Source organism: Salvelinus namaycush, chromosome 3 (genome assembly GCF_016432855.1).
Source record: "Salvelinus namaycush isolate Seneca chromosome 3, SaNama_1.0, whole genome shotgun sequence".
Lineage (NCBI taxonomy): Eukaryota > Metazoa > Chordata > Actinopteri > Salmoniformes > Salmonidae > Salvelinus > Salvelinus namaycush.
The window spans coordinates 12,471,996-12,495,065 of record NC_052309.1 but is presented as its reverse complement, the minus strand read 5'-3'; the positions used below and the strand labels follow the sequence as shown (position 1 = coordinate 12,495,065).

The 23,070-nt window shown below is 41.8% G+C and overlaps 2 long non-coding RNA genes across 3 annotated transcripts; one reads left to right on the top strand and one right to left on the bottom strand.

Annotated features, from left to right (window-relative positions):
- Positions 1-2,993: 2,993 nt before the first annotated feature.
- LOC120044216 lies at positions 2,994-11,728 on the bottom strand. 2 transcript variants are annotated; one of them, XR_005476529.1, is made up of 5 exons: positions 11,638-11,728; positions 11,490-11,521; positions 4,188-4,284; positions 3,576-3,591; positions 2,994-3,189 (listed from the first exon to the last, which is right to left on the bottom strand). It is a non-coding gene; the product is annotated as an uncharacterized LOC120044216 (long non-coding RNA). The 2 variants fall into 2 exon arrangements; XR_005476530.1 differs by lacking the exons at positions 11,490-11,521; positions 11,638-11,728 and adding an exon at positions 8,320-8,370.
- Positions 11,729-11,799: 71 nt separating this feature from the next.
- Positions 11,800-14,308, top strand: LOC120044215. Its single transcript, XR_005476528.1, has 3 exons — positions 11,800-11,936; positions 13,645-13,859; positions 14,082-14,308. It is a non-coding gene; the product is annotated as an uncharacterized LOC120044215 (long non-coding RNA).
- Positions 14,309-23,070: the final 8,762 nt, after the last annotated feature.

Genomic DNA, 23,070 nt, shown 5'->3' with positions numbered 1-23,070 from the left:
TGTCTAGCACACTGACATGTACAGCTCTATGGGTGAGGTTCTGTCTGTCTAACACACTGACATGTACAGCTCTCTGGGTGAGGTTCTGTCTAACACACTGACATGTACAGCTCTCTGGGTGAGGTTCTGTCTAACACACTGACATGTACAGCTATCTGGGTGAGGTTCTGTCTGTCTAACACACTGACATGTACATCTCTCTGGGTGAGGTTCTGTCTGTCTAACACACTGACATGTACAGCTCTCTGGGTGAGGTTCTGTCTGTCTAACACACTGACATGTACATCTCTCTGGGTGAGGTTATGTCTGTCTAACACACTGACATGTACAGCTCTCTGGGTTAGGTTCTGTCTGTCTAACACACTGACATGTACATCTCTCTGGGTGAGGTTCTATCTGTCTAACACACTGACATGTACAGCTCTCTGGGTGAGGTTCTGTCTGTCTAACACACTGACATGTACATCTCTCTGGGTGAGGGTCTGTCTAACACACTGACATGTACAGCTCTCTGGGTGAGGTTCTGTCTGTCTAACACACTGACATGTACAGCTCTCTGGGTGAGGGTCTGTCTAACACACTGACATGTACATCTCTCTGGGTGAGGTTCTGCCTGTCTAACACACTGACATGTACAGCTCTCTGGGTGAGGTTCTGTCTAGTACACTGACATGTACATCTCTCTGGGTGAGGTTCTGTATGTCTAACACACTGACATGTACAGCTCTCTGGGTGAGGTTCTGTCTAACACACTGACATGTACATCTCTCTGGGTGAGGTTCTGTCTGTCTAACACACTGACATGTACAGCTCTCTGGGTGAGGTTCTGTCTGTCTAACACACTAACATGTACATCTCTCTGGGTGAGGTTCTGTCTGTCTAACACACTGACATGTACATCTCTCTGGGTGAGGTTATGTCTGTCTAACACACTGACATGTACATCTCTCTGGGTGAGGTTCTGTCTGTCTAACACACTGACATGTACATCTCTCTGGGTGAGGTTATGTCTGTCTAACACACTGACATGTACAGCTCTCTGGGTGAGGTTCTGTCTAACACACTGACATGTACAGCTCTCTGGGTGAGGTTCTGTCTAACACACTGACATGTACAGCTCTCTGGGTGAGGTTCTGTCTGTCTAACACACTGACATGTACAGCTCTCTGGGTGAGGTTCTGTCTAACACACTGACATGTACAGCTATCTGGGTGAGGTTCTGTCTGTCTAACACACTGACATGTACATCTCTCTGGGTGAGGTTCTGTCTGTCTAACACACTGACATGTACAGCTCTCTGGGTGAGGTTCTGTCTGTCTAACACACTGACATGTACATCTCTCTGGGTGAGGTTATGTCTGTCTAACACACTGACATGTACAGCTCTCTGGGTGAGGTTATGTCTGTCTAACACACTGACATGTACATCTCTCTGGGTGAGGTTCTATCTGTCTAACACACTGACATGTACAGCTCTCTGGGTGAGGTTCTGTCTGTCTAACACACTGACATGTACATCTCTCTGGGTGAGGGTCTGTCTAACACACTGACATGTACAGCTCTCTGGGTGAGGTTCTGTCTGTCTAACACACTGACATGTACAGCTCTCTGGGTGAGGTTCTGTCTGTCTAACACACTGACATGTACAGCTCTCTGGGTGAGGGTCTGTCTAACACACTGACATGTACAGCTCTCTGGGTGAGGGTCTGTCTAACACACTGACATGTACATCTCTCTGGGTGAGGTTCTGCCTGTCTAACACACTGACATGTACAGCTCTCTGGGTGAGGTTCTGTCTAGTACACTGACATGTACATCTCTCTGGGTGAGGTTCTGTATGTCTAACACACTGACATGTACAGCTCTCTGGGTGAGGTTCTGTCTAACACACTGACATGTACATCTCTCTGGGTGAGGTTCTGTCTGTCTAACACACTGACATGTACAGCTCTCTGGGTGAGGTTCTGTCTGTCTAACACACTAACATGTACATCTCTCTGGGTGAGGTTCTGTCTGTCTAACACACTGACATGTACAGCTCTCTGGGTGAGGTTCTGTCTGTCTAACACACTGACATGTACAGCTCTCTGGGTGAGGTTCTGTCTGTCTAACACACTGACATGTACAGCTCTCTGGGTGAGGTTCTGTCTGTCTAACACACTGACATGTACAGCTCTCTGGGTGAGGTTCTGTCTAGTACACTGGCATGTACAGCTCTCTGGGTGAGGTTCTGTATGTCTAACACACTGACATGTACATCTCTCTGGGTGAGGTTCTGTCTGTCTAACACACTGACATGTACATCTCTCTGGGTGAGGTTCTGTCTATCTAACACACTGACATGTACAGCTCTCTGGGTGAGGTTCTGTCTAACACACTGACATGTACAGCTCTCTGGGTGAGGTTCTGTCTGTCTAACACACTGACATGTACAGCTCTCTGGGTGAGGTTCTGTCTGTCTAACACACTGACATGTACAGCTCTCTGGGTGAGGTTCTATCTGTCTAACACACTGACATGTACAGCTCTCTGGGTGAGGTTCTGTCTGTCTAACACACTGACATGTACAGCTCTCTGGGTGAGGTTCTGTCTGTCTAACACACTGACATGTACATCTCTCTGGGTGAGGTTCTGTCTAACACACTGACATGTACAGCTCTCTGGGTGAGGTTCTGTCTGTCTAACACACTGACATGTACATCTCTCTGGGTGAGGTTCTGTCTAACACACTGACATGTACAGCTCTCTGGGTGAGGTTCTGTCTGTCTAACACACTGACATGTACAGCTCTCTGGGTGAGGTTTTGCCTCTATTGGGTGAGTTATTCCCTTCCATCTCTGACACTGCTTTCCCAAATATTCATATTTTCTTAATTCCATTCCTTTACTTTAGATTTGTGTGTATTGTTGTGAAATCGTTAGATATTACTGCACTGTTGGAGTTTGAAACACAAGCATTTCGCTACACCCGCAATAACATCTGCTAAACACGTGTATGTGACAAATAACATTTTATTGATTTGATGTATTCCAGGTTATGGACATGTGCAGTCAGGTGGCAAGTCAAAAAAGTTATATGTGGCTTGTATAAATGTTATGCTGAGTGCAAGGTCTTTCCCAGTTCAGACATCAGTATCAACCCGTCTTTCAGTCAGAGGACTCCATGACCAAAGCCTCTCCTGTCCTTCATCTGTAAAGAAAAAGGAGAAAAAAAAGAGGTTAAGTTGATGAGTGACACATGTATTGAAAGGGTGGTGTTGTCTTGTCCATATATTCAGGTTATTGTCTATCTGTAAATTCTGTTTATACTTATTAGTAATCGCCTTTAATCTCTTCTAAGGTGTTTTCCAGTGCCAGTAGATCAGCTCCAGACCCCCCTCGTCACAGATACCGGTGTTAGAAGTGGATTTTTATATGTTTTATATATGTTTGTCTTACATAGATAACACTATTGATACCCAGGGCTGATCAGGCCTTAGAAAAACAACAGCACTTACAGTATTAACAAAGGCAATGTATAGGAAAGACAGTTGGCTGACTTAGGCAGAAAAGTTAACATGAAGGAGCCTGACTTACAGATCTGACCCAGCTCCTATCAGAGAAATAGAGGGAAGGAGAGAAAGAAAGACTGTCATCATACAGTCATGGAAGCCAACAGTTAACAGCTAATTCACAAGGGACATGTACAAGACACAAACACTGATTGCATTATCAATGGTGGTTATGTCCTACATTACTCTGAAACGGGACTAGTATCAGGCCACTGGTTCCTTATCTGGGGATCTGTCATCATTATTTTTGCACTATTAAATACACAATAATGTTGTTGCTTGTGAGCATATTTTTTGGGGTGTGCTGAAGCCCTCAAACGCTAGCTAGCTAGCTAGTTTGCTTGATTATTTAACAGGGATCTTACAGTATCAAGCCAGTTCGAATTAAAACATTATTAAAAGCAAGGTGGCAACATGCATCAAACATGTTGTCAGGTTTGGTTGATTATTAACTAGCTAGCTAACGTTAGCTTGCACGGATCAACATGAGTTCAGGTTCAATGCAAATCTTCCTCTCACATTACACATTAGGGAGAGGCTATGTATTCAGCGAGTTACATCACAGTATCATAGCCTAGCGGCATAACCTGTCAAATAATGACATGTAGCTAGCTATAAAGAAAACGTAGCTACTTACCAACAACACACCAGTCTCAGGTTTGACGTTTACAGGGTTGGAACCATACACATTAAAACCAGTACATAGTGATAGCACTGACGTCACCCACGTATTCCTATGGAAAATAAATGTTGAAAATAAGGTCTGAGGTTAACATAGGCTTGGGAGATATTATAAGTTTTGTTCATTGAGATAATAGCAGTCAGTTAACTTCTTATGGCTGGGGGCAGTATTGAGTAGCTTGGATGAATAAGGTACCCAGAGGAAACTGCCTGCTACTCAGTCCCAGAAGCTAAGATATGCATATTATAGATTTGCATATCTTAGAATCTATTGTAGATTTGGATTGAAAACACTCTGAAGTTTCTAAAACTGTTTGAATGATGTCTGTAAGTATAACAGAACTCACATGGCAGGCCAAAACCTGAGAAAAAATCCAATCAGGAAGTGGGAAATCTGAGGTTTGTAGGTTTGCCTACTCAATATACAGTGTCTATGGGGGCATATTGCACTTCCTACGGCTTCCACTAGATGTCAACAGTCTTTAGAACCTTGTTTGATGCTTCTACTGTGAAGGAGGGGGGAATGGGAGCTGTTTGAGTCAGGTCTCTGGCAGAGTGCGACAAGCTCACTCAGGCGCGCCCCCGTGAGAGTTAGCTGCGTTCCATCGCATTTCTACAGACAAAGGAATTCTCCGGTTGAAACATTATTGAAGATTTATGTTAAAAACATCCTAAAGATTGATTCTATACATCGTTTGACATGTTTCTATGAACTGTAATGGAATTTTTTTACTTTTCGTCTGACCTGCGCGTCATCAATTTGGATTTTGGAACATAACGCGCAAACAAAAAGGAGGTATTTGGACATAAATTATGGACATTATCGAACAAGACAAACATTTATTGTGGAACTGGGATTCCTGGGAGTGCATTCTGATGAAGATCATCAAAGGTAAGTGTATATTTATAATGCTATTTCTGACTTCTGTTGACTCCACAACATGGCGGATATCTGTATGGCTTGTTTTGGTCTCTGAGCGCTGTACTCAGATTATAGCATGGTGTGCTTTTTCCGTAAAGTTTTTTTGAAATCTGACACAGTGGTTGCATTAAGGAGAAGTTTATCTAAAGTTCCATGTATAATACTTGTATCTTTTACCAATGTTTATTATGAGTATTTCTGTAAATTGATGTGGCTCTGCAAAATCACCGGATGTTTTGGAGGCAAAACATTACTGAACATAACGCGCCAATGTAAACTAAGATTTTTGGATATAAATATGAACTTTATTGAACAAAACATACATGTATTGTGTAACATGAAGTCCTATGAGTGTCATTTGATGAAGATCATCAAAGGTTAGTGATTAATTTTATCTCTATTTCTGCTTTTTGTGACTCCTCTCTTTGGCTGGAAAAATGGCTGTGTTTTTCTGTGACTAGGTACTGACCTAACATAATCATTTGGTGTGCTTTCGTCGTAAAGCCTTTTTGAAATCGGACACTGTGGTGGGATTAACAACAAGTGTATCTTTAAAATGGTGTAAAATACTTGTATGTTTGAGAAATTTTAATTATGAGATTTCTGTTGTTTGAATTTGGCGCCCTGCACTTTCACTGGCTGTTGTCAAGTCGATCCCGTTAGCGGGATCTCAGCCATATTAACATTACCTTTTATTAATTATGAAGCCTTTATGTTCTTTTTGTGGGTTTTATTATTATATAAATTCTTCAAAGTTCACAAAAAGTGACATTAGTTGATGAAGATTCTCATAGAACAAAACATATAAGATCTCCTAAGCCTGTGTTTACCAGATACCAATTTTAGGCATTTATCGAAAACCCCAACAAAAACGCCATTAATTTCCCCAATAGGCTTTGTCCAACGAACCATGGCTGAATTAGTGCGTACAAAAATATATTATTACTATTTCTCTCTATTGCTGAATTGGGATGAACGGAATGGAGGACCAAACCCACTGTAATTAGAATTAAATAAATAAATAGACAAACAAATAAATAGATAAATAGATTAATAAATAAATGCATAAATAAATGGATGATTGAATGCACACAAATAATACAATTATGAATCCCACATTCTATCATTTTATTCATTTATATTATTTATTAATTTCTTTCTTTCTATATTTCTTCTTCCAATATGATAATGAGGAGGTGTCAATCAAACGTATGTGGGTGGTATCTAACACACCATTGGTTGATCAATGCCACGGTGCGTTGCTCAATTGCATTTGTTTGGGCTGAGTTCAGCATGACAGAATGTGTTCAAAGGTCATGTTTCACGTTAGCACCCCCCAAACAACGTGTAGCGCATATACAGTTGAAGTCAGAAGTTTACATACACTCATGTTGGAGTCATTAAAACTCGTTTTTCAACTACTCCACAAATTTCTTGTTAACAAACTATAGTTTTGGCAACTCGGTTAGGACATCTACTTTGTACATGACACAAGTAATTTTTCCAACAATTATTTACAGACAGATTATTTCACTTATAATTCACTGTATCACAATTCCAGTGGGTCAGAAGTTTACATACACTAAGTTGACTGTGCCTGTAACGCTCGTCTTCCTCCTCGTCTGAGGAGGAGCAAGGATCGGACCAAAGTGCAGCGTGGTTTGAATACATATTTTAATATTGCAACGAAGACGAAAAACACTTGACAAAATACAAAACAATAAACGACGTGAACAAACGAACGAAAACAGTACCGTGTGGCGAACAAACACAGACACGGCAACAATCACCCACAAACAAACAGTGAAAACAGCCTACCTTAATATGGTTCCCAATCAGAGACAATGACAAACACCTGCCTCTGATTGAGAACCATATTAGGCCAAACGAACAAACCTAAACATAGAAACAAATAACATAGACTGCCCACCCCAACTCACGCCCTGACCATACTAAATAAAGACAAAACAAGTGAAATAAGGTCAGGAACGTGACCGTGCCTTTAAAACCTCTTGGCGCACAGATCCCTTTAGCGGGATCATTTTCGTCAACATCCGCTGAATTGCAGAGCGCCAAATTCAAATTAAATTACTAAAAATATTTAATTTCATGAAATCACAAGTGCAATATACCAAAACACAGTTTAGCTTGTTGTTAATCCACCTGTTGTGTCAGATTTTGAAAATAAGCTTTACAGCGAAAGCAAACCAAGCATTTGTGTGAGGACATCGATCAGTAGACAAAACATTACAAACAGCTAGCAGCGAAGTAGCTTGGTCATGAAAGTCAGAAAAACAATCAAATTAATCGCTTACCTTTGATGATCTTCGGATGTTTGCACTCACGAGACTCCCAGTTACTACACAATAAATGTTTGTTTTGTTCGCTAAAGATTATTTTTATATCCAAAAACCTCCATTTGGTTGGCGCGTTTTGTTGAGTAATCCACAGGCTCATGCAGGTCATGACGGGCAGACGAAAATTCCAAATAGTATCCGTAAAGTTCGTAGAAACATGTCAAACGTTTTTTATAATCAATCCTCAGGTTGTTTCTAACATAAATAATTGATAATATTTCAACCGGACGGGGAATGATTCAGTACAAGAGAGAGAAAAAATGTCGAGCTACCACTGTTGCGCGCATGAACTAATCGAAGGACATCTGGCAGTCCACTGACGCGATGTGATAAATTTCGCTAATTTTTCAGAATAAAAGCTTGAAACTATGTCTAAAGACTGTTCACACCCTGTGGAAGCCATAGGAAAAGGAATCTGGTTGATATCCCTTTAAATGGAGGAAAGGCAGGCAATGGAACAGGGATTTTTCAAAATAAGAGGCACTTCCTGGTTGGATTTCCTCAGGTTTTCATCTGCAAAATCAGTTCTTTTATACTCACAGACAATATTTTGACAGTTTTGGAAACTTTAGAGTGTTTCTATCCTAATCTGCCAATTATATGCATATTCGAGCATCTGGGCCTGAGAAATAGGCAGTTTACTTTGGGAACGTTATTTTTCCAAACATAAAAATACTGCCCTCTAGCTTCAAGAGGACAGCTTGGAAAATTCCAGAAAATTATGTAATGGCTTAAGAAGCTTTTGATATGCTAATTGACATCAGTTGAGTATATTGGAAGTGTACCTGTGGATGTATTTCAAGGCCTACCTTCAAATTCAGTGCCTCTTTGCTTGACATCATGTGAAAATCAAAAGAAATCAGCCAAGACCTCAGAAAAAAAATGTGTAGACCTCCACAAGTCTGGTTCATCCTTGGGAGCAATTTCCAAACACCTGAAGGTACCATGTTCAAATCAAATCAAATCAAAAATCAAATCAAAGTTTATTTGTCACGTGCGCCGAATACAACAGGTGTAGTAGACCTTACAGTGAAATGCTTACTTACAGGCTCTAACCAATGGTGCGGGAAAAAAAGAAATAAAACAACAGTAAAAAGACATTTGAAAAAAGAGTAGCAAGGCTATATACAGACACCTGTTAGTCAGGCTTATTGAAGTAGTATGTACATGTAGGTATCGTTAAAGTGACTATGCATATATGATGAACAGAGAGTAGCAGAAGCGTAAAAAGAGGGGTTGGCGGGTGGTGGGACACAATGCAGATAGCCCGGTTAGCCAATGTGCGGGAGCACTGGTTGGTCGGGCCAATTTAGGTAGTATGTACATGAATGTATAGTTAAAGTGACTATGCATATAAGATAAACAGAGAGATGTTCATCTGTACAAACAATAGTACTTAAGTATAAACACCATGGGACCACGCAGCCGTCATACCGCTCAGGAAGGAGACGCGTTCTGTCTCCTAAAGATGAACGTACTAAGGTGCGAAAAGTGCAAATCAATCCCAGAACAACAGCAAAGGACCTTGTGAAGATGCTGGAGGAAACAGGTACAAAAGTATCTATATCCACAGTAAAACAAGTCCTATATCGACATAACCTGAAAGGCCGCACAGCAAGGAAGAAGCCACTGCTCCAAAACCGCCATAAAAAAAGCCAGACTACGGTTTGCAACTGCACATGGGGACAAAGAGCGTACTTTTTGGAGAAATGTCCTCTGGTGTGATCAAACAAAAATAGAACTGTTTGGCCATAATGACCATTGTTATGTTTGGAGGAAACAGGGGGAGGCTTGCAAGCCGAAGAACACCATCCCAACCGTGAAGCACGGGGGTGGCACAGCATCATGTTGTGGGGGGGCTTTGCTGCAGGAGGGACTGGTGCACTTCACAAATAGATGGCATCATGAGGCGGGGAAATTATGTGGATATATTGAAGCAACATCTCAAGACATCAGTCAGGAAGTTAAAGCTTGGTCGCAAATGGGTCTTCCAAATGGACAGTGACCCCAAGTATACTTCCAAAGTTGTGACGAAATGGCTTAAGGACAACAAAGTCAAGGTATTGAAGTGGCCATCACAAGGCCCTGACTTCAATCCTATAGAAAATTTGTGGGCAGAACTGAAAAAGCGTGTGCGAGCAAGGAGGTCTACAAACCTGACTCAGTTACACCAGCTCTGTCAGGAGGAATGGGACACAATTCACCCAACTTATTTTTGGAAGCTTGTGGAAGGGTACCCAAAACGTTTGACCCAAGTTAAACAATTTCAAGGCAATGCTACCAAATGCTAATTGAGTGAATGTAAACTTCTGACCCACTGGGAATGTGGTGAAAGTATATAATTCTCTCTACTATTATTCTGACATTTCACATTCTTAAAATAAAGTGGTGATCCTAACTGACCTAAGACAGGGAACTTTTACTGGGATTAATTGTCAGAAATTGTGAAAAACTGAGTTTAAATGTATTTGGCTAAGGTGTATGTAAACTTCCGACTTCAACTGTAGCTATGTACCAATATAATATAACTTTTTGGCGGGAAATTGGAAATTATATCTATGATATGTGCACCATAAAGACACAAAAATAACAAATGGAACATTGTCCTTACTTGCTGTAAAAACAGGTGAATAGTTTTGAAAGACTGAGCCATTGACTGCCTGCCTGCACCAGCTGGCTGTGTTACTAGTGGGTTGCTTTTGATAATAAGGCACTGGACTACAGCCATATAGTTTTGAACCTAGATGAAGACCAAAAGACGGGAGTAGGCAAGAAGGAGTTGACCGGGATGAGCGAGAGGAATGTCCAGTTGGCCAGAAAAGTATCAGGATAAGGTAAGACCCAGATGCAGACCGTGTCGAAGTAACAAAGTTTATTACAGCAACAGAGGCAAAGGTAGAGGATGGCAGGTTCAGGGTCAGGTCAGGCAGAGGTTGGAAATCCAGATAGGGGCAAAGATACAGGACGGCAGGCTCAGGGTCAGGCAGAGGGGTCAGGCGGGTGGTTTCAGGGTCAGGACAGGCAAGTGTCAAAAACCAAGAGGGCGAGAAAAAGAGAGTCTGGGAAAAGACAGGAGCTGACAGGACAAACAATGGTAAGCTTGACAAACAAGACCAACTGGCAACAGACAAACAGAAAACACAGTTATTAGTACACAGGGGATAATGGGGAAGATGGGCGACACCTGGAGGGGGGTGGAGACAACCACAAAGACAGGTGAAAAAGATCAGGGCATGACAGAAAAGCATGGTAAGCTAACGTTAATGAGTATCAAGCTAGCTAACTTGGCTAAAACTGACAAAGTTGAGTTCGCTAGCTAGCTGCGTTTTACATCCAGACTCTCAGTTTTAGACTTAGCTAGTTAGCTAGCTTATGGAGGACCAAACCTCCTGCAATTATAATGAAATTAATGAATAAATAATACACATAAATAGATAAATAAATAAATCCACACATAATTAAATAAATGAGCAAGAAAAAAATATGTATTCATTTTTTCTACATATCTGTATGTATTTAATTATATATCTATGTATTATCTAATTATTCAAACTTAAATTCATTTATATATTTATTCATTTCTGTATTTCTTCCTCCAATATGATAATGAGGGGTTGTCAATCAAATGCCTGTGGGTGGTATCTAAAACACCATTGGTTGATCAATGTCAAGGTGCGTTGCTCGACTGCTTTTGCTGGCTTTTGCACCACCAATATGAAATTAGCCACAATAGTAGAATTTGCAGTTTGCCTTCAGAATAAAAGTCCTGAGTTAAAACTGATGCAAACAGATACAAATTGTGGAATCATGGCATATTTGGACTGGATAATGTTTAACAAGTTTGGAATGTTACATAAATCCAACAAAAAACAATAATTAGTTGATTTGACCAAAACATTTAAATCAGTTGAAATCGCAGTGGATGTATTAGACTTCAGAATTGATTTGTGGGCATACTGTATGCATTGTACAGCCTTACCTATATATCTTGGGTTCATGAAATGTTCACATCTGTGAAGAGTTTACACAAATATTAGCATCGTAACTCTTGTTGCTGGACTTTAACTGTGGGAAATCATCTCACTATTCAGCGTATTGAACATTCATATTGCAATGTACAGCTTTACCTATTGATCTTGGGTCCACGAAATGGGGCATTAGTCCAGAACACAACTGTGAGGAGGTTACATAATATTAGCGTCGTAGCTCTTACTGCAGGACTTTGACACCAGTGTGAAATGACACTACTGTGAAATGAGCCACATTAGCTCACCAGTCAATAAGCTGAATAATGAGGTGATTTCCCACAGTAAAAGTCCTGCAATAAGAGCTACGACACAAATATTGATGTACTCTTTTCACAGTTGTGTTCTGTGGGTGTCACTGAGTAGGCTGATACAGCATTTCATGGACCCAAGATCCTTAGGTAAGGCTGTATATTGCAATATAAATGTCCAATACAAACAATAGACTGACTGGGGAGGTGATATACCACAGTCAAAGTCCTGCAATAAGAGCTACCATGCTAATATGTGTAAACTCTTCACAGTTGTGTTCTCTGGGTGTCAGTCACTGAGTAGGCTGATTACCTGTTTTTCCGTGTGGGTCAGCTTGCTGCTACAAGGGACACATAGGTTAACGAATATATTTGCTAGCTATTTATCTGATTGATAAAATTGACAAATCTGTCGTTCTGCACCTGAACAAGGCAGTTACCCCACTGTTCCTAGGCTGTCATTGAAAATAAGAATTTGTTCTTAACTGACTTGCCTAGTTAAATAAAGGTAAAATGTTAAAAAAGAAATAAATGTAAATGCCATGAACTATTGCCTTACTACCGCCAACAGAGTTCACCTTAGCTAGCTAAGTGGACTCATGCTAGGTTTCTAGAAAATAACAACTAGCTAAATAATTGGTAGCTTTAAAAGACAAGCTAGTGTAAGAATATTTAAAGATAAATACACAACGCAGGGAATTAACAATCAATGGAAGTAGTTGTTTTTCTGTAATGTGGAACTGAAGATTAATGGGTCAGGGACAAGGGTTGTTTTTCAGTTCAACATCTGTTTAGAATCTGTGTAGGGGTCCCAGTCTGGGACTCATAGCTACATGTGGCAAATTCTCATTGGTCCAAATTGTCTATACATTGAGCCTGAAATTGTCACGATGTTCATCTGAGGAAGAAGGAGTAACCCAAAGCGCAGTGTGGTACGTGTTCATGATGTTTATTAATAACCTGAACACTGAAACAAAAAACAAAAGTGGAACAAAACGCAACAGTTCTGTCAGGTACTCACACAAAACAGAAAACAACTACCCACAAAACCAACAGTTCTGTCAGGTACTCACACAAACCAGAAAACAACTACCCACAAAACCAACATGGAAAATGGCAACCTAAATAGGCTCCCCAATCAGAGACAACGAGAAACAGCTGTCTCTGATTGGGAACCAATTCAGGCCAACATAAACCTACATACCCCTAGACCATACAAAATCACCATAGACAAACAAAAACCCTAGACAAGACAAAACCCCTAGACAATACAAAAACTAAACAAACCACCCTTGTCACACCCTGACCTAACCAAAAAATAAAGAAAACAAATATAACTAAAGTCAGGGCGTGACAGAAATGGGATACTGGGTATTTGGCCATTGGCCATTGGCCCAAATTTATTGCAAGGAATTCTAATTGGTCAACCACAGGCTAGGCTTGGGTATAAACTACATCCAGTCTCTTTGTTCAGAGGAGAAAACACTGAGAACAGGGAAGAATGAACATCTACCATCCATTTTCCAGCATAACTACTATGATTTGTTCTCTTTGAATAAATATATTTTTCTCCTCCTGATTTGCTCTGGGGTCTGTGTTATTGAAGAATAACATCAACTGCTAAAACTAGTTACCATTTGAACAGTTTTTGTCAAACGACTTTGTTCCCCTGCCTGTTTAAATATGTATTTTTGACTGAAAGTTGGCAAGAAAAATGCCCGTCCTAATTTTACTGCGAATAGGTTGCGCTGTTTTCATATAATTTGGCTGATTAGGGGGCTTGTGCACATTTTACATTAGTGTTACATTAGCTAGTTAGCTAAGTTACTGACTTTGTTTTGTTGTTGTTGCATTTCAGGTGGAGTGGCATTGCTGACAGGCCAGCATGCGGACAGGCCAGGGCCCATATACACAAAGGAACTCAAAGGATTTTAGGATTTTTGCCTTCACACTGAGTACATGTTACATCTTCTCCTGCCACGCCCTCTACTTCTCACCCTGTGTCTCCCTAACCTGCCACCACCGCCCCAGTGCACTCTCCCTCTCTCGCTCTGTGTGGGTGTATCTGATTGTGTGAGTGGAGACGGGTGTGCTGGAGTCAGAGCAGATCCCCACCAGCTGCAACCTGGTCAATAATCAAGACCTCTACAAATACTCAGCCCTGCCACTTCCATGCCGCTAGATTGTAGCCTTTGCGCAGGAGTCTGCATTTCAAGCCGTTTGTGCCAGCATAGAGCTTATTATCCCGTGGTGCCTGTTTTCCCTAGCCTGACACTGCTTTTCTCTTCACTACAGTTCTGTCCGCTCTGACTCTGGTCCCTGTCGCCAGTCCCTCGTCTCATCAGTCCTGCTTCCCTGCCCTGGACCCCCGCTCTTCTGCTTCCTTGGATTTCGCTCTGGACCTGCTTACCCTGCCCCTGCTCCCCTTGCCGCAGCTTCAGTTCCTGGTTCCCTGCTACCTGCCCGAGCTCCCCCTGGCCTGCACCCCATCTCCCCCCCGCTTTTCAATAAATACCTTGGTTACCTTATCCCTGTCTCCTCGTCTGAGTCTGCACTTGGGTTCACCTGCTCCACCCTGCGTAACAGTACAATTACAATGACATTGGGGAGGTTATCTTAGACGGGTGGGCAGCCCTGTTTCTAGAGGGCCGCAGGTACTGCAGGACTTTGCTCCAACTTAGCACCACACCTGGAGTGCATTCAGTTCGCTTGAACGTTTGCTACGTTGCGGAATGGTTGGTACTGAACGCCATGTTATTCCAAAATGTTCTTGAACCGTCTTTGAGATACGTTTGCTCCGTTCTGTTCAGTACAGAACCGTTTCCGTTCAATTTAACGTTCTATTGACTGAACGCAGCCCTGACCAACTTACCTAGTAAGTTGGGACCTAATTTTGCAGCCAGACAGCTTAAAAAATGGATGTTATTAAAGAAAATTAGCCAAGGTAGCTAGCTAGCTAGCTAAATGACAACCATATTAATGAATCCTTAAGAGTCTATTGACGCAGCCATGTGTCAATCTAAGTTAAAAAAAAAAAAAATCCCCCTCAAAGCTCATCACTAAGCTAAGGATCCTGGGACTAAACACCTCCCTCTGCAACTGGATCCTGGACTTCCTGATGGGCCGCCCCCAGGTGGTGAGGGTAGGTAGCAACACATCTGCCACGCTGATCCTCAACACTGGAGCTCCACAGGGGTGCGTGCTCAGTCCCCTCCTGTACTCCCTGTTCATCCACGACTGCATGGCCAGGCACGACTCCAACACCATCATTAAGTTTGCAGACGACACAATAGTGGTAGGTCTGAACACCGACAATGACGAGACAGCCTATAGGGAGGAGGTCAGAGACCTGGCAGTGTGGTGCCAGAATAACAACCTATCCCTCAACGTAACCAAGACTAAGGAGATGATTGTGGACTACAGGAAAAGCAGGACCGAGCACACCCCCATTCTCATCGACGGGGCTGTAGTGGAGCAGGTTGAGAGCTTCAAGTTCCTCGGTGTCCACATCAACAACAAACTAGAATGGTCCAAACACACCAAGACAGTTGTGAAGAGGGCACGACAAAGCCTATTCCCCTTCAGGAAACGAAAAACATTTGGCATGGGTCCTGCGATCCTCAAAAGGTTTTACAGCTGCAACATCGAGAGCATCCTGACTGGTTGCATCCCTGCCTGGTATGGCAACTGCTCGGCCTCCGACCGCAAGGCACTACAGAGGGTAGTGCGTATAGCCCAGTATATCACTGGGGCTAAGCTGCCTGCCATCCAGGACCTCTACACCAGGCGGTGTCAGAGGAAGGCCCTAAAAATTGTCAAAGACCCCAGCCATCCCAGTCATAGACTGTTCTCTCTACTATCGCATGGCAAGCGGTACCGGAGTGCCAAGTCTAGGACAAAAAGGCTTCTCAACAGTTTTTACCCCCAAGCCATAAGACTCCTGAACAGGTAATCAAATGGCTACCTGGAATATTTGCATTGTGTGCCCCCCCAACCCCTCTTTTTACGCTGCTGCTACTCTCTGTTTCTCATATATGCATAGTCACTTTAACTATACATTCATGTACATACTACCTCAATTGGGCCGACCAACCAGTGCTCCCACACATTGGCTAACCGGGCTATCTGCATTGTGTCCCGTCACCCAACACCCGCTAACCCCTCTTTTACGCTACTGCTACTCTCTGTCCATCATATATACATAGTCACGTTAACCATGTCTACATGTACATACTACCTCAATCAGCCTGACTAACCGGTGTCTGTATGTAGCCTCGCTACTTTTATAGCCACGCTACTGTATATAGCCTGTTTTTTTACTGTTGTTTTATTTCTTTACTTACCTATTGTTCACCTAACACCTTTTTTGCACTATTGGTTAAAGCCTGGAAGTAAGCATTTCACTGTAAGGTCTACACCTGTTGTATTCGGCGCACGTGAAAAATAAACTTTGATTTGATTTAAATCTGTCAGTTTAAGCTTGAGAGATCTTCATGGGCTGAGTCTCAATCCACTGCATCCTCTTATGTCGGTCTTTCGTATCTGCGGTGGAAGATGGTCGAGCTAAAGCAGTGTTTGTCAGACCATGAGACATCCCGAAATACGGTCTTGTCACGAAAACGTCTGTAGCGGTTTGGCACAATATGACCACTATGGAAAGATGAGATTCTCACAAACACAATGGTGTTCCCCATTTTGCCCTACGAACCCCACAAGTGTCTCGTCTGAAAGTAACCCTGTACCGGTTTAAAACATTCATGGAAGTATGGAGGTAGTTTTGTACCAACAAAAAAAGGGGTTAAATATGTGTCCATAATAGAAAAATATTTCCTGAGCTTTCTTATATCTCCTAGGACAGACACTTCAAAACCTTATTCCGTATGATACATTTTTTACTCTGTTTTGCCATTTATAAATGTGGCTCAGACTTTTAGAGGTTAAGTATCCACTCTATTGCTTAATAAGTGATCTAGCTAATGTGAGCTAGCCAACATGCATTGCTTCTGACACATGCCACGATCCTGCTTGCTTTACATCTGACAGATGTTTACCTACCGTAGCTAGCTAGATAATAACGGTTTATAATAATTGCATTTTAGTTTATTATCTAGCCAGCTAGCTAAGTGTAAAACTGAGAATCTGTCTGTAAAACCCAGCTAGCTAGTTAATTCAATGCCATCAGTTGTAGCCAAGCTAGCTAGCTTGATACTCACTAACGTTAGCTTAGCATGCTTTTCTGGCCAACTGGACATTCCTCTCGCCCATCCCAGTCAGCTCCTTCTTGTCTACTCCCTTCTCTTGGTCTTCTTCTAGGTTCAAAACTATATGGCTGTAGTCTGGTGTCTTATAGAGAGAAATAGTAATTCCTTTTTGTAGGCACTAACTCCGCCATGGTTTGCTGCACAAGGCCTATAGAGAAAATGAATGGCGTTTTTGTAGGGGTTTTGGATAAACGCCTAAAATAAGGTCTGTGATAAACACAGGCTTAAGAGATCTTATAAGTTTTGTTCTATGAGATAATCTTCAGCAGCTAACGTAACTTTTTGTGAATTCTGAAGAATTTATGTTATAAAAACATCACATAAAGCACATAAAGGCTTCATAATTCGTAAAGGTCATGTTAACTGACTGCTATTATCTCATAGAACAAAACGTATAAGATCTCCTAAGCCTGTGTTAACCTCAGATCTTATTTTCAGCGTTTATTCCAAAGCCATTCGTTTTTCACATAGGGATGGCTGAACAAACCAGAGGTATCTAATTTCCCGGTTTTAGGACTACAAGCTGGCAAGCTCTATTGTCAAAAGCAACCCACTCATAACACAGCCAACTGGTGCAAACAAAAAAAGTGACATATCATATTGGTACATAGCTATATGCGCTACATATTATTGTTTGGGGGGTTGCTAATATAAAACATGGCCTATAAACTTTGAACATGTTCTGCCATACTGAACGCAGCCCAGGCAAATACAATCGACCAATGCGCCATGGCATTGATCAACCAATATGATTGCTTGACACCCCCTCATTATCATATTGGAGGAGGAAATGCATAAATAAATAAATGCATAAATAATATAAATGTATAAAATTAAAGAAAGTGGGACTAATTATTTAAATCATTATCTATTTTTGTGTTCATTCATTTATCCATTTATGTATCTATTTATGTGTGCATTTATTTATTCATGTATTTCTATAATTTATGTGTGCATTTATTTATGTAATTCTAATAAGAAAGGTTTGGTCCTCCATACTAAACGGCCCTCTAAATTGTTTTGGTTTGGCTATTATGGCGATCGTAATTTACATAGGTTTTCTAGGGCAGACCAGGGCTTTTGGCATAGCTAGATTGCTATGCAGTAGCCGACCAGCAGAGCTGGTAACTTCATGCTCCAGACCGGAAACTGGGGGCCTGGTTAAAACCAGTTCAGGGAACAGAACCGAAAACCGTAAAATAACAAACATTTTCGAGGAACAGAAGCAGAACCGAGAACGAAAGTGATCTATTCTGTAACGGAACAAAACCGTTATTTTAAATGTGTGGGAGAGGGTTAATAATGTTATTTTACGTTAAGGGCATTTTTTTCCAGTTCCACAAAAAACACAACAAAGCACCTATGCAAAGTCCTCACTCTGTCACTCAGAAACTTACTCCAGTGTCTGCCTGTCTGCCAGCTGAAAATCTTTGACAGTGTGTGTGCGTAGGGTACCGGTCCCTCCCCCTCCAAAGTGTATGCCGTGTTAAAAACAACTCGGAACTCGGAAATCTCCAACTTCCGTGTGTTCAAGACAACTGGGTACTTGTGGAAAAAACTAGCTCCGACTGCAAAAAATATTTTTGAGCAGTCATCCAACTCAGAATTCCAAGTCAGAAACTCTGGCATCTTTCTAGAGCTCTGACTTTCCAACCTGTTGTTCACTGACATCATGATTTGACCTCATTTTTTTCCTAGTTCCCAGTTGTCTTTAAACCACCAATAGTTTACTGTAGCCTTCTGATGTTACAAGTGTGATTCAGAAATTAGGGAGAAAGATATTTAATCAGAGAAAAATGTATGAATCTATCAATGCTAGTTAAGGATACTATAGCTATCACATTGGATTTCTTTTTTACTAGGCAAGTCAGTGAAGAACAATTTCTTGTTTACAATGACTACCTAGGAACAGTGGGTTAACTACCTTGTTCAGGGGCAGAACGGCAGATTTTTACCTTGACAGCTCGGGGATTCGATCTAGCAACCTTTCAGTTGTTAGCCCAACGCTCTAACCACTAGGCTACCTGCCTCCCCCTACAAAAAAAAGTAAGACGTGCTTTTATTTTAATGATGTTGATCTGCACACACAAGCTTGTTAGTTAGCTAGCTCTGGTCCAACGTTAGTCCAACGTTAGCCAACTCTCTGAAGTTCAGAGAAGCCGCTCCTCCGTATGCAATTCTGTGGACCTAATTCAGATAATGCATGTCATAACAACAAGATCCACAACGCTTCAAGCCAAACCTCCTCCTCCTCCACCTTCTCTTGCTCTATCGCCACCCACAAAATGTCAGTCGCATCTCGCGCCCTACACTCGTCTGCCCAATACATGTAAATAGCTTGCCCGCTCCATAGCAAGCTGCTCTATCTGTACTGATTGGAGAAGTAATTTAATGTTGATCTAAATATATAAAATATATATTTCAGAGGTTTAAAAAGGAACAGAAAGGAACAATATAAACTGTAACTTTTTTTTGTTTGAACAGGTTCAGAACTTTATTTTGCTGGTCAGAATGGTGGAACAGAACAAAAAAATATATGGTTATGTTCAGAACAAAACAATTGGAAAATAATTTGGGTTCCAACCCCTGGATGGTCAGAAGCTAGTCTGATGTAATCCATATCCTGCCATCTACCCAAGATTGTTGAACAACTTTATGGAAGCACATTTTTATTAGAGTAGCAATTTCCTGAGCAAGGGAGCATGAATTGTAATCCAAACCCAACCTTCAGATTCCAAACTCTGTTTTGGAAGAGACTGACTTTATAACCAAAATTATCCTATTTACACGTTGTAGTCAATTTTGACACTAGAATAAATGTTTCTGACTCATATCAATGACACATAGGTCATTTTCAAAATTATTAGTTCAAAGGGGTGAAGTCAGAGTTGGGATGTCCAAGGATCCCATTTAAACTTTCCCCATCCTTGAGGTCCTCCTCCCTACTCCCTCCAATGAAAGTCCTGGACATACAGGCCTACATGGGGTTTTACAAGGGCAGCCCATAGGCATAGACTGTGTGTGTGCCTGAGTGTGTCTATGCTGGGGGAGCCAGGCAGGCTGGCAGGCCCATTATAAATGCAGCGCTGGGGAGCAGGCCAGGGATTCACAGTAATTAGATGACAAAACGGTGTCGGCTGGAGATGAGAGAGAGAGGGTCACACACACACACACACACACACACACACACACACACACACACACACACACACACACACACACACACACACACACACACACACACACACACACACACACACACACACACACACACACACACACACACTGCCTCCAACGCAGGGCAATCTGTAAGTGTCAATCACCACACTACCGTGGGGAAAAGAGAAGGAGAGGGATGGGAGAGAAAAATAAAGAAAGCGAGAAGAGGACGGAAAGGAGAAAGGTGAGAGAAAGTGAGGGGGAGGGAAGAGAGTGGGGTGAAAGAGAGGGAAAGAGGGGGAGAGGAAGGAAAGGAAGAGAGCGGGGTGAAAGAGAAGAAAAAAGAGAGGGAGGGAGGGAAGAGAGCAGGGGTGAAAGAGAGGGAGGGAGGGAGGGGAGCAGGGGGGAAAGAGAGGGAGGGAGGGGAGCAGGGGTGAAAGAGAGGGAAAGAGGGGGATAGGGAGGGTAGTGGGGAGTAAAAGAAAAGGGTGAATAAAAAAGAGAAAGAAAAAAGAGAAAAAGAGAGAGAGGCATGGGAGTAAAGTTAAGTTAGAGAGATATAATTTTGATTTGAAAAGGGGGGGTTCATTATCTTGACCAATCACACTCAAGTCGGCGAACAAGGAGAAAAACGAAGGCAACCAAAATAATGATCTGTGACTCAATCAGATGAGAGTGGAGAGATGATTCTTGTAGGTACACTATTCTCATGAAGAAACAGGGCTGGTAATGTCTGATGCTTGTAATGTGTTTATTGTAGGATAACAATACAACACTTAAGCCATGCAGCATTACATCATCGTCATCGTTGTTGTTGTCATGAGCATCATCATCATTCATCCAATAACCTAATAATAATAATGCATGTTATTTGGATGTATCAGAAAGGTTACCAAGACTATGATTCAGCTCAGGGCCCTTACTCTTCCCAAAAACCGCCAACCCTCTACTGCCCTTTGTCGGTCTGCTAGGTACCACCCCATACTCACACTTCTAGGAGCACACACAGTGATGAACGGTCGGGATAGGAAATCTTCAATAAGGAGGTAACCCCCGGACCCTGTTGGTGCTCGGTTCTTCTCCTAACTCTGTGTGTGATCAGCAGTGCTTATATGTGTACATACCTCCTTGCAGTGGGTAACGTGGACCCAAGTGACTCTCTCAGCTATTCTAATGGCAAAGGCGGTGGTTTAACAGAACCTGGTATGGGCCTTCCCAACGTGGCTGCTTCCCGTCTATTCTCCTCTGGGACTGGATCCACACCCCCCAGTCTCCTGGTTGGATTGAGTGAATCACCTTCTCCTGTTATTCACCTGTTGGACACAAAGTCTTGGACATACGGGTTTGGTTAACAAACAGTCTCCTCATGTGTTCTGCTAGTATATCTTCAACTTCTATGTGTACCTGTACTGTCATCCATTATTTAAAGAAATAGATCCTAGTAACCCAACTCTAGGGATAATATCTTGACCTAATTTTTTAGTTACCATAATCGTGTCCGCCAAGTACGTTGGGAACGCTTCTACCCATTTGCTATATTTATCTATTATAAAAATACAATTTTGTTTTTGTTTGTTTATTATCCAATAGGCCACAAAGTGTCCTAACCTATCCCCCCTATTGATACATGGCTCTGCCTATGTATCAATATTGCCGCATATCTAAACAATGACAGGTAAGATTAGTAAATTATCCTTATGTCGGAAATTATCTTGTAGGATCGCCCCTTTCATTTGCGTTCGTCCATGGCTATCCTGTAACAATTATCTGGCAAGTGTCTTATCTTCTTTAAGATTTATCTGTGCTGCTTTGTATGGTTTTAAATGCCTATGTGCCTGTCTGTGTAAATAGTAACCTTTCTCTCCTTTCTTATTTCGCAGGCCCTAGTCAATGCTACTATTTCGGCCTGTTGTGCAGAATAATTTCTAGGCAATGGTTCAGTGTCTAAGACCTTAGTCCCTGAAACCAACTAAGCTCTCATTCTGTGTCACTCCTATCTTCTCTTCTCATGCTACTCCCCAACCCTCAAGGTCTCAGCAGTGCGGGGAGGACTTCTCCGTGTGCCCTTCCTACTATCTGTCTGTCACTCTTTCTCATAACAGTCAGTATCAAATATGGGTTGTTTCCAAATATTTACTAAATGTCTCACTGTCTCCCTGTCTGAACTCCTGGATTTTAGAAAAATCACCTGTCTATGGTGGCAATCTCAAATGTTATTACATAGTTTGATTAAGGTTACCTCGATGCTCTCAATGATCCTGAATCACCACAGCTGTCATATATCCCTGTCCTGTTGGCTTAGATTAGGTTCTAAATACTTAACATAAGTCTACCATTAATCCAAGGCTATGCCATTTCTTTCTTCTCAATGGTTGAAATTTCAAATATGTCAAAGAACTATAAACTCGTGCATAATTATCCATTACACAAATTACCTTAAAATCAGTATCACAAATGACCTTCTATCTATTATTTAGAATGAATTAGTCTTTCAATTTAACCTAAACAAGCTATTAAAACGTTCAGTTTTTTATGCCGGTTTTGGAGCAGTGGCTTCTTCCTTGCTGAGCGGCCTTTCAGGTTAAGTCGATATAGGACTCGTTTTACTGTGGATATAGATACTTCTGTACCTGTTTCCTCCAGCATCTTCACAAGGTCCTTTGCTGTTGTTCTGGGATTGATTTGCACTTTTCGCACCAAAGTACATTCATCTCTAGGAGACAGAACGTGTCTCCTTCCTGAGCGGTATGACGGCTGTGTGGTCCCATGGTGCTTATGCTTGCATGCTATTGTTTGTACAGATGAACGTGGTACCTTCAGGTGTTTGGAAATTGCTCCCAAGGATGAACCAGACTTGTGGAGGT